This window comes from Paramormyrops kingsleyae, chromosome 5 (assembly GCF_048594095.1).
Source record: "Paramormyrops kingsleyae isolate MSU_618 chromosome 5, PKINGS_0.4, whole genome shotgun sequence".
NCBI lineage: Eukaryota > Metazoa > Chordata > Actinopteri > Osteoglossiformes > Mormyridae > Paramormyrops > Paramormyrops kingsleyae.
Genome location: NC_132801.1, coordinates 3,221,412 through 3,234,388, shown reverse-complemented (window position 1 = coordinate 3,234,388; position 12,977 = coordinate 3,221,412).

The window sequence follows — 12,977 nt, the reverse complement described above, 5'->3', positions numbered from 1 at the left end:
ATTGCTCTGATTCAGTGTTTTATCTGGAATTAATATGTATAAAGCAAAGGGACTTGCTGTTAGATCAAGGAAACATTTCACCTCATGGCTTCATCAGTTTTATCTGAAAGCAGGGAAATTCCCCAGCACTGTGACATCATTCAACTAACTGGGTCACATGACCGTTTTTGAGGCTTGTTGGAGTCTAGAGGTGTGAGGGATAATGATGTTAGGATGGGTTTGTAAGAAGCAGACAGCAGCTCCATTTGTTTTTAAATTATTATTACTAGATATACCGGGACCTGGCTGATTCACCTAAGTTTTAATGTTTTCTGTACATTTTTTTTAAAAAAGACTTTAAATAAAGAGAACATGGGTCTTTATATAACCCTGTGAAGTTCTTCCCTTCTCTGAACATGCGCCAGCATCTTCAGGTTCTCCGACTCTCTGAGCGGTTTCCCACAATGCCATGCGTGTGCCTGGTCTGCATCCTCAGCGTTGCGTTTCCGCTTATGTCAGCCGGGCCTCGCAGGCAGAACATCGAAGGTGCTGAGAGGATTTCCCCGAGATGCCGTTTTTGTTCTCTAATCTGAAAGTGAAGGTGTCCCTCCTCCTCAACCCTCAAACTGCTACCCAGCAGAGTGCCGCAGCCATGGTCCTCCAGGCCTGTTGGGGGCGCCATTCTGAGGGAGAGCTAAGGGCCGATTTTACTGCGGCCAGAATTGCAGCAGAACTCCTCTTGAGAACTTTCGATTTTTATGTAGAATTGGCCATTGGCTTTGTGCAGGCCAATAGCACGGTTAGGGCTGCAAGATTGGCACTGCCATTGCCCAACCAGTGATAGCCAAGTCCTTTATGGCCCCTCCCCCCCAACTGCTTGTCTTCTCAGCAAACCACAATGTAGATCCAGGTACAGGATAAGTCATGGAGTCACTGTCGTCATCCTGAGAACCAGATATGGATCAGAACTTCTTCAGTAAAACATGCAAATATACAAATATAAAATCTTTGAAATCTCCATGATGCTGGTGTTGCACTAGCAGAATTTAACAGGAACTGGTTACTTCACTATAAATGTTCAGCCATTTGAATTCTTTTTCACTAAAATGCTGCATATCTGTATATTGCTTCACCTCGATGTGGGTCACATGACACTTTGCTGCACAAAGCCCCCTTTGATATGTCACATTGCACATCATGCTTGATGATGCAGGTGATTGATGTGGGGCTGGTGGACAGGAGCAGCCACCTGTGAGACACATACAAGCCCCACCCTCCCCCATCTGTGCGCAGCTGGATCCCCACCAGAGCGACAACCTGTCACATGACACGGCCGTGCACTGCCCCCCCCTTTCCAGTGCACCGTGCTCCATGAGCAATACAATACCCCACTCAACGAGACCGGCTGGGGGTGTCCACCCTCAGCCCTCAGCCCTCAGCCATCGCTGCTGCTGCACGGCCAGTGCAGAACCTGCCTCACTGAGCTCCACGAGGGATAGGCGTCTGTTTGTCTTGGAGAGCAGCAGAGACCCTTAATCACTGAAGCAGCCTGAGCAAACAGCCATTAAGACCCCGGTGGAAAGAGGAAAGAAACACAAGTGCGCTATAAAAACAGCGAGGGAGCGAGCCGGTGCCGGAGCCGCCGCCGCTCCGCACGGCGGGATTCTGTGTGAGCCCAGCTTGTTAGACAAACCTAAGGCAAACATCACAGGTGGAGGCAGAGGGATGAAAGATCTCTGAAGAAACAGGCAGGTCCACCCCGAGGCCGTTAGTCACCAGCTCCTGCGAGCACGTGTATTCCAGCACGTGTATTCCACGCTGATTCCGGGGGGCTTTGGGGGCCTGTAAGCTGCTGTCTGACAGCCCCAACGGGACGGCGGCAATGACAATGACCTCGCCCCAAAACATGCCCCCCCGAGTCCCGGGGCTCTCCCCCCACCCCCAAGAAAACGAGTCCAGTCCCTTCAGAATAGAGCTAATTGACCTGGAGAGCTGGTGAGAGCTTCATTCAGGCAAAGCTCACATTTTCCTCACGCCGAATGGAAAGCAGGGTGTTTGCACAGCGCTCTAAACAAACAGGAGGCTCCTTAGGGTACAGTAAATGCTCCACAGGGGCCCTGTTTCAAACAGCAGGAGCCATGGCCTTTTCCATACCCTCATTTTTTAGCACAGACTCTGCTGTTTTTTGTCCTCCTGTTAATTTTTCTGATGGAAAGCAAAGAAATCCAGATCTGTTTTTTTAATCCTGTCACATGGCCGTACACTATTATTGTAAACTTCAACCCGAATTATATTCCTGCCGCAGCTGCCCACACATAGACCCACGTGACTCCTCCCCCGTATGTTTACACTAATTAGTTAATTAATTTATTGGTTCCAGATGGAGCGGTTTATGGAGCAGCAGGACGGCAGATGTTCCCACTGCATCCGCCGCCTCTCGCTTCGTGCTGGGAGTCTGATAAGTTGTGTTGAGTAAAATTGCTTTTAGGCATCACGTTGCCAGGATTTTTCTTTTTAATGGATTATAACAACATGTCAGGCAAGAGTTGTGGACATGTTTAGTGAGCCTTCAGCATTAATCTAAGGGAACAAGCATGCAGAGGCCGTGAGTCTGGTGTCGCTGGATTCGGTCTCTGGGATGGAAAGCCAAACCGCCATAAGTATGAGAGAGCCATGGTTTTGGGGGTGTTTCAGAGAGGAGCAGCCAGTCATTTCAGCCGACAACCTGCACTGTGGATTCTTCATTTGGAAAGCCAGGATTTCATCCATGTGGATTCTGTAGTATTCTGTACACTGAGAAACCCTGATCTGACCAGACAAAACAGAAGTGAATGGATGATCAATTCGCAATGCCAGTGCTGAACAGCACAAACCCCACCCACATTACATCTGACAAGACTCCCCCACCAATGACGTAAACCAAGCACACAAGACGGAGATTAGATGGGCCAACCATGACAATGGCAATGATGACAATGATGATGATCATGGTGATGATGATGATGACGATGATGGTGATGATGATCATGGTGATGATGTGAGGCAGATGATGATGACAATGGTGATGAAGGTGATGATGATGATGATGTGAGGCAGATGACGATGGTGATGATGACGACGATGGTGATGATGTGAGGAGGATGGTGATGATCATGGTGATGACGATGATGATGATGTTGACGGTGATGATGATCATGGTGATGGTGATGAGGCTGATGATGATGACGGTGATGATGATCATGGTGATGATGATGATTTGACCACGTGGCTGCAGCTCTTTACAGAACGACATTCACATTTTCATGTCTCAGTATATTATAATACTTTCGTAAAGATGATTTATTCATGGGTAAATATTATTATGTTTCATTTAGATATTTCTTTGGCTATATGTGAATGAGCCAGTCCATTAGCACTTCTGTGATGTCTTCACTGCATTATTTACATCTTCCTCAAAGTCATTCTCCACAGCCAGATTACATCTCTGCTGAAATGGTATGTTTTCTGGAGGATTGGATATATGCTTCAACATTTATTGGGATTCCTAATTATTTCATTTTTTCATTACTTTTTGTAGTAAATCATCACCATGCCATCAGATTTACATATTATAGCCAGCTGAGTTCATAGTAGTGAGTACATTTTGCAGTTTGCACGGCTGGGTCAGCACACTTACAGTGGTGAAGCGGAGAGTGAAGGCCGAAGGACTGCAGAGCCAAACGCACGTTACTCAAAAAAGAAGGGGTGATGGTGAAGACTCACTACAGAAGTGAACAGTGTTGTAATATTAGTCACAGTCACCTTTGCGCTGTTACGCATCCAAGTGATTTAAAACTGAAATGCCTCCTCTGCAAATTGTCTTTCTGTATTTTTTATAAGTGCTTGTGTTAAATGCATATATTCTCACATTAAAAAATCAAAACTCAAACCCCCTTCTCTACCCATTGCGGCTACTTGTAAATCTTGGGTCAGACATTTAAGATAAAATGGCTCTTTGCTTTAATAAGGTTGCTGATCCCAGTTCTAGGGAGTTTTTCTTGCCACTGTCACCTCTGGCTTGCTCACTGGGGGCTTTGGGCAGGAATAATGTAAAGCGCTTTGAGAAAATTTAATGTTGTGAAAATGCACTATACAAATAAAATTGAATTGCTTTGAATTGAAATGCGGTCCCTTGGTCCTTGTCCATTAAGGAGGGTGACAGAAGGGGAGCTGCCCTGTTTCCTGTAGCCTGCTCCTCCACCCAAACAGCTCAGAATAAATAATGATCCATTTTCCCACATTATTTGTTTACCTACTTACCTCCTGAGTAAGCAATGACCAACTGCGCTGGTTTGTCCATCTGGGCCAGAACTGTGGAGTGATGAACACACACACACACACACATATTCATATCTTTGTGGGGACTATCCATTCAATTCTATGAGCATAGCCCTAATCCCAACAATGACAACCCCTAACCATGCCTTAACCACTTAACCATAAGTAACCAAACAAAATAGTGTTTTGATTCCAGTCACAGATTTTTATTAAACTGAATTCCCCTTGTGGGACCTGAAAAAATGGTCCCCACAAAATCAAAATAACAGGTTCTTATCACAATGTAATCACAATGTATAATGCAGACACATACACAGGCACGTGTGTACATGCACAGCTACAGAGCTGCTACAGAGACACACAGACACACGGCTGTGCCCCTCCACCTTCCTGATTCATACTGACAGACATCGTCCTACAAGACTGCAGGCAGGCTGACTGTGTGGTGATTTCTGGGGGTTTTTAGGGGGAGGCCCGGCTCCAGCCCGCAGGGAGGGGTGTGGAGGTGAGGCACGGCTCCTGCCCGCAGGGACAGAGTGCCGGTTAGGGTTAGGGTTAGGTTTAGGGTTAGGTCTGCCCGCAGGGACAGAGTGCCGGTTCCTCCTGGTCTCCCTGGAAGACGCAGCCTGTTCCAGGCAGGTTTCCAGAGCATCAGGAAGATGTTGGCTGCCTCATTCTCTGCGTGACATGCAGTCCAAACTAATATAGAGAATGATAAATCAATCAGGGCTGAGTTTTACCCAGGTCGCCCTGTCAGAGGCTATTGAGTCACCCTGTGATTAAACAGTCCTGCACTGTTCTCAGGCAAACACACTGCTTACGCTGCTGAGCCCTTCATTAGTGCTCAGGAGCTGTCAGATACCGTCCAAACGTCACTGAAGAATTAGACCTCTACAGACACTCCTCAGGTTACTAAGGTCTGGTTTACAATATTATGACTTTACGATGAGTAAATGTTTCTCACTTTCATTACATTATTTAATAAATCACATGAGATATTCAACTAATAAATGTAAATTAAGCTTTGTGTTAATGATTTTGCCCAAGCGCAGGCTAATGTAAGTGTTCTAAGCATGTTTAAGGCTAGGCTAGGCTAGGGTATGATGTTTGTCAGGTTAGGTGTGCTGTATAAAAATGCATTTTTGCCTTGCGATAGGTCTATCGGAATGTAACCCCGCTGTAACCCGGGTAGCGGCTGCATACCCAGCATCCGCTCACGCCTGGCTGTCATGTAACGCTGAGCTGCGTGAGGTGTGCTGACTTTCAGAGACTCATGGCATGCTGGTCTCCACAAATAATCATGGAAATATTTCTTCCAGGCCTATGATGTCCGTCAGGTCATCCAGGGAAAGCATTTTAATTAACACTTCAATCACCCAGGGACTGGACCAGGTGTCCAACAAGAGGACAGACAGCTGTGGAGTTTTGCTTTGGGTAGGCAGGTTTGAAATGGAAACAAGGGCCAGTCATCAAAGAATGGGGCTGATGTCATGAGGAACTAAACGGATGAGGTCATCACAGATGGTGACATCATAGTAACCAGGACAGCCATTTATGGGATGTAAGGTGGGCTTTAGGGTGGATTAGGGTGGGCTTTCTGCTGAGTGGGTCCCTTAACAGTCTGGCCCAGGTAAGGCAGCTATAGTGGGTATGATGTAGTTTGGGCTGAGCAGGCAGTTGGGTAGGGGGGTGGGGGGCAGAAACCTGGCAGTATAATGTGCCGATTGTGCCCCCCCTCCCCAAGCTCCTGCCCAAAGGCTTAACACAAAACACACTTTTAGTGTGACACACAGAGGCGATTCTGTCCTGGATGGTGCTGGTGACAGTGTACCTAATGCCACAGGTGTTCAGTCCCGGGGGGCCCAGGTGCACCCCCCCCCAAGGTCATGACCCTTCCCATCATCCCTAAGCAGTCCTAAGTCATCATCAAGAGCTTTCAGAGCTTTGATACCCACCCCCATCCTATAAATCACTCTTTTTTCACACTGCAGACTGCAGACCGCATGCTGCCTATTGGCCGGCTGGCAGAGGCCTGGACCAATCGTTGCCCCCCCCATCAGTGAGAGAGGACCTCCCCTTCCCACCTACAGTCACCGAGCAGCATGACGCCGGCTTCTGCTTGAGGTCCCGCCATTTCTGCTGTGGTTCACAGTCATATCGCTATGGTATGTATATGTGCTGGCGCTGTGCCTCGGCCCTGGTGCTGATGCTGGCTGTGACCAGGGGAGGCGCTCTATCTCACAGCAAACAGACTTAAGAGGCCCTGAGATGTTCGCTGTTGATGCCAAGCGGCTCGGTCCAGAGTCCTGCTTGTGTCCTGGGCTTCCTTGGGTCATGGCCGGATGTTCAGCACACAGTGACCTGATCAGACACGACAAGCTGGCTCCCCTAAGGGGTCCCATGCACTCCCATTTCCCCCAGCTGTGATAATGAATAGTTCAGAGCCACCCCCCCTCCCACCATGCCTCTGTGTGTCCCCCCCAATGCGGGGATTGGGTTATCAGTCCTGCCACACCCAGCACAGTGCCTTGTTCCTCTGGGGGGAGGCTGCAGAGCTGGCTCATGTCTCCATCATTTGCCCCCCATTCCTCATCTGCATGGCTCAAAGACGCAATCGATGCTCCAGCTTTTTGCTTACGGACCTCGCCCCATCCTTGGACTCTCCCGGCCTGGCATTCGATCCTCCCCCAGGTGCCCTCTGGGGGGATGTCAGTTCCTCGCCAATTAACAGTACTTTATTACCCGCTTTGGGCCTGTGTCCTTTTCAGGGCACCGTGGAAATTGAGTTTCAGGCGTCGGTTACAGTCATTTTAGGACCCCACCCCCTGAAGAAACAACTCAGAGAACCACGGGAGCCTTGATCCCATTATGTCTGCAGTGAAGTATGAACCTGTCCAGGCGGGGGATGGGGTGTGGGGGTGGGGGGGTGTGGCAGGGGCCTCTGTGAATCTGGCTCAGGAGGTCCATGGTTTGCTTTGGTTGCAGAGCTACCTAATTAATTATTAATTGAGTAAATTAGCAACATAGTAGGTGCTTCAGAGAAAACATACATAACTAAACTTACTGGACGCCAGGTACAATGACCGATCCCCACAGGGAATTGCTTGCCTTGAGGACTTGTGGTTCAAGCCTGTGTGTTGCACCCTTGAGTAAGAATTGTGGGTGATGTAAGCAGACTACCTCGTACATCCTATGTGCTCAGTAAGAAGAAGCAAGGAGCATATAATGATATCAGAATAAGGCCAGTTATGCCAACACATGAGGTGCAATATGGGTAACCTGTAACCCATGCATTACATTTAATCACTACTGCGCTGCACCTTCTCCAGGGTTGGTAAAATTCAGTAAAATCCAACAGGTTGCAGTTCTTTGTGCCCCAAAGCCTGCGTCACCTGCAGCACCAGGGTCCATATCCCTTGCAAATCAATTGACATCATCACCAACACATGTAAAACCTCCAGCATCTGGCCAGAACGGACTGGAAGATTGCATGACTATGGTGGGGTGGTTCAAAGGATACCAGCCACATAACCATGAGAGCGCAGCACCACTCTACAGACCTCAGATCCCTCACTGGACGGGTGGAGGCGGGGCTGCAAGGAGAACGGAAAGTTAAGATGAGACACCTTATTCATTAGCCATTTGCACACGGTACTCAGGAATTTTTTGAGTTGCACCATCTTGCTCTCCTTGAGTGACAGAATTTTTTGGTCAGAACACAGGGCACCATCATCCTCCTCCAGACCCCTAACCTGCTAAGCCAAACCCAACCCCAGCCCCCCCCCCCCCCCCCCCCCGAGATCGTGGGGCCTGGGGCAGGGGCACATGCCTTAACTTAGTGTTCATTATGCATTTACTTACTGTCTATCTTAACAGACCCCTGGGTACAGAAGGGACCAGCCTGGACCAGCCCAGCTCTGTTGACGTTTACCAAAGAGGGGGGGGGGGGTTAGGGAAAAGGAGAATAGAGGGGGGGGAGGAAGTGCAGCAGAAAGTGCAGGAATGAGAGGTGTGTAATGAAGTGTGTAGAGTCCCAAGCAGCCACTGAATAATTAATGCCTGTACTCATCCTTAAAAGTCATTAGGGCTGGCTGGGCGTGTTGTTGAGTGCAGTGGGGTCGGGGCGGGGGGGGGGGGGGTAGGTGTGGGGGGACAGGAAGCTCAGCAGAAGCCCAAACACGCTGCAGACAGGGCACAAAGCTGCTGGGGGGGGGGGGTCCTTACTAGCCAGAGGAATGTTCTCCATTGTGAGGGGAGGAACCAAATTGCCAATGTGAACTGAAGCATCCAGATCACTTTTCCTAGTTGAACTTTGTGCTACTTCGTCTAGAAGCACTCAGTTATCCGCGAGCGTAGCTCCTCTGCAGGTCTGCCGGGCGGCACTGTGGCCTTGCTGCGATTAATAGGATTACAGCCCCTCATTTAAATGGGCGGGGGGGGGCTGAGAAGCCAAGTGAGAAACTCGTGGGATTAAACACACAACAAGGGCGCTGAGCTCATCATGGTCATCATACGTTCATGTGGGCAGGGAGCGTGTTGGTAGCGGATGAAAACTGCACAGAAAACCCCACCTCCCAGCACCTCCCAGCACCTCCCCCAGGGGCCGTAGATCCCCCCCTTCTTCCTCCCCTGCCTTCAACCTGGAGGAGACTTCTTGCGGTGATCCCTTCCCGGAGACATGAAGCTCTGCTCTGACTGTCATTCTGCGAGTTGACGAGGCCTCACTAACTGCCCCAAGCACGTGGGTTTTTTAAGGATCTGGGCTGTTTTTGTGCCTGTTTTCTACCCGAGAGCACAGTGCTGGGGTGGGGCAGGTTTGGCTGACCGATTCCACGATTCCACGATTCCACATGCCGCTTGATATCCAACAAACCAGCAGTGGGCGCTATCATGTGGTGTGGTTAATAAAAAGCGGAGGTATTTACAGTCTGACATCCCTATACTGTAAGTGATTCGGCAGCTTGGACTTCATGTTCCATTTTTGAGAAAACAGACTGTAGAAAAAGTCTTGTCACCCCACCCACATAGATCACCATTAACATGCCAGGAACTCAAAGTCACATGACCTCCCTGGTTTGAGGTCCTGCTTGCTCACGTATAACTTCATCTAGGAGTCTCACCCATTACATAAAGCTTGTGTGTGGGATATTTCATAATTGCAACTGAGTTTTGGAAGAACTACGGGAACATCTCCACTACCTTCTCCATGCAGGAGATACTTTATACATACCTCATCAAGGCTTTGGATACATGGTGGGAGCCTGCAATCGCTAATTTTCAGAGCACCAAAGACCAAAAATCGCTTGAACTTTGACTTGACAAATGGCCCTGGACAGTCCAGCCCACCCCCGCCCCTCTCCGTTTGGTCTGCCCCGCCCTCCTTATCTAATGGACTTAATGGACTGGCCCATACTATAAATGAGTGCAAGATCCTCCTTGATAGTTTATCGTGCCTCCAGATGCATGGATCAGCCATTGGGGTGAGAGGCTCATCAGTCACTGGCAGGAGTCCTGGTGACAGGCAGCAGACGGGAGAACATTCCCTCCAAGCGCTGGAGATTTGACCCCTTGACCTCTCAGTTCAAAGGTCATCAGATCTCTGGCACTGGCTGATGGGCGCAGGGCTGTGTAAAAGGCCACCCAGTAGCTGAGCCCAGTGGTCACTTTTTGGAGGTGGGGATCTGGCAACCCCTTTGCACTTGGAGGCAATGGGATAGAAGTGGACAGGAATCAAGAGGTTCTCCTGTACAAGTAACTACTAGATACCTAACCTCCTTTAGTCACTTTATCTCTTCCTCCTTGGCATCCTTGGAAGGGGTTTCTGGAAGGGATGTGTGGCCCAGCAAGTTAGGATGCTGTGCCTGTGATGGAAAGGTCATTGGTTTGAATCCCATCTTCAGCCAAGTGACGTCACTGTCAGGCCCGTGAGAAAGGCTGTTAAACCACAGCTGCTCGAGGAACTCACAAATCTTACATTTTCTCATAAGTGTGTTGCTTTGGATAAAAAGCACCTGCTGAATTGATTAATGTAAATACCTGTGAAACGAGATCAGGGCGGGCAGCGGGAACAGGCCGCAAGCAAAAATCATAAAGCTGTAGGTGGTTTTCTGAGTGACTTGGGGATGGCTGACAGCCTTACGAGTGTCAATGTGACTACAGATGGGCCAGACATTAAACACAGCTCCACCTGTATATAAAATAACACGAGGTAATGTTAAAACAGCATAAAGACAAGACCTTTATAAAGCCTGTTATTAGAGGAGCTCCAGTCTCTTTATGGTGTACCTTCATGTCAATGATCAGAGAGACAGGCTGTCAGTTATCAGAGAGACAAGCTGTCTGTTTTCAGTTCAGGCTGTATGTTGCAGACTGCGTCTGAGGGGAAAGGCCTCTGCGATGACAGAGAGAGACTGAGGGAGTATCAAGGCTCTCAGTCCTGGAAAGAAATCTGTTGAAAACCCTTCAGTTTGGGGTGGCTCAGGAGTCTGGGGGAGCCAGATATTTTGAATATAGCTTCTCAAAATGCATTCGTGAAGCAGGACCTCCTCCTCTTTGGATGAGGACCCTAAAAAATCACCCCTATATATATCTGTATGTTTTGGACAATGAAAATTGGCATTAATAATCACATTGGAACAATCACAGGCATCATTAACCAATTGAATTTAAGATTTCTTTGGAACACGATGACCATGAAGAACGGTTTCCCAGGCAGTAACAGAAACTCGATGGCTCCTGGTTCCTCGAAGCTGATGGAATGGGTGGTCCGGACGATGGCGGCATGCTCAGCGGCTGCCGTAGAGACTCTGGCGAGCAGCAGACTGGCTCAAATTAGATCAGACAAGTAAAATCGGAGTGGCTGGAGGCACTCGGAAGGGGCTGATTCTATTACTGGCTCTCCCAATGGAATAGGAGCATGTCGGGGCAGGTGCGTGGGTTTGGAGGGGGGGGGGGTTATGTTTTTAATTAATTGACCATCAAACTGTCCCACTGCCCACATCTGCATCATGTTATCCTTCCTGCTTATTCATAACCATTCCTGTTTGGAGAAGCCAGTTCAAATAAACAGCTAATGAAATCATGCAGGGGGAGGAGGCCGGAAAAAGCCTGGGGCTAGACTGCAGCTCCGGCCAGGCAGGCAGGCAGTACAGTAGGGGCACCTGCTGCCTCTCTGCCCCTGTTTGTGGGCGTTTGGCAACCTGTTTTCCAGACACCAGTGAAGCTGTTGGTGTCACCAGGTGTTACAAAAGGCTTTCTTAGCAGAGTGTAAGATGAAAAGGGACGGTTATTTTTAAATCAAAGGCGCAATTCAGGGCTGGCTTTGCTGATTTTAGCAGAATACATTTTTTTGGTTATTATGGCTGCCATGCTTGTCCTGTTTGCTTTGAGTTTCCTTGTATCTCAGAAACCTAAAACCAGCTAAGAAGTTTAGTTTAAGCTGAAAGGGGAAATATCAAATCTGGACTATTGAGCCTCACACAACAGATTTATAAATGCAATCAGGCACTATGTGAAAGACAGACAACAACCAAAATAAACACTGATAACTGATTCCTATTAATAGCTGTATTAATAATTACCATCCATCATGTATGTGCAAACCTATGTGGTCTGTAGAATGTTTTCTATTCCAAAAGCGCCATGTTCATGACGATGATGATGACCTTCTCCATTTTCTGCAGTAACCTGCCCTTCAGGTGATCGAAGGTGAGTGTCATGTTGTATCCAACACAAGCCATGAATGCAAATGCGTTTCTATGAGACAAGAGAGCTCCCTTTACTGCTATTTGATTATGAAATCAGGCGGCGTCCCATGTAAAACCAATAAGTCCTTCTGGGTAATCGACCAAAAGCTTTAACAAATGAATGAACCTGACTACCTTAATGATGGACCCGGTAAAGCTTCCTAAATGCTTGCGGTTCTGGAGAATCACTCAGGATTGCACAGATCAGCTTGGTCTTGAATTCTGGCATTTTTCCCCAAGCTTTAACTAAGCTTTCAAGTCTGTCAAAAGCATGGAACTCCGAAATTCCCCCGCAGAATTTCCCATCCGTTCTCAGCATTGATGGCTTAGCTACTGATTCATTGTGGGATGAGTCGCTGGAAAGAACTGCCACGTCAAGCATGTATCTATGGATCCCACGAACTACGCATACACAGCATCGGGTGGGTTAAGGTGGGATCTGACTGATCCACATCAAAGCCACTACCCATGATCCTTTGACATACTGGCATTTCCTCGCAAACTGTTTATGTGAGCTGTCGAGAGACATAGCTGATGATTTGTGCTTTTGTCACCTGTGAACCGGCTCAGAAGTCCCACAGCCGGGTAAAGCCTGATGTCCAGATATCGGAACTCAAGAGAAAATGAAAGTCTACTCACATCACCAGAAATCTTATAGGCATCTGAGGTTAGTGGCGGCTGTTTGCAGGCTGTGTGGTAACACGTGACTTTTAAAATAAAGTGATTTGTGTTTGTCTCTGCGGTCTCGCTCGTTCTCCTTCCCCCGTGTTTGCCGAGGATAAGAGTGTCACACTTCACCACCACGCCTTGATTGTTGATTTTTGCTGGTCCCTCACACCTGCCAACCTGCATCTGCCACTGCATGTGACACAATAACCAGAAACGCCACCTAAACATTAATTTGAATTAAGGTTTAAGGAAAGAAACCCAAAGACT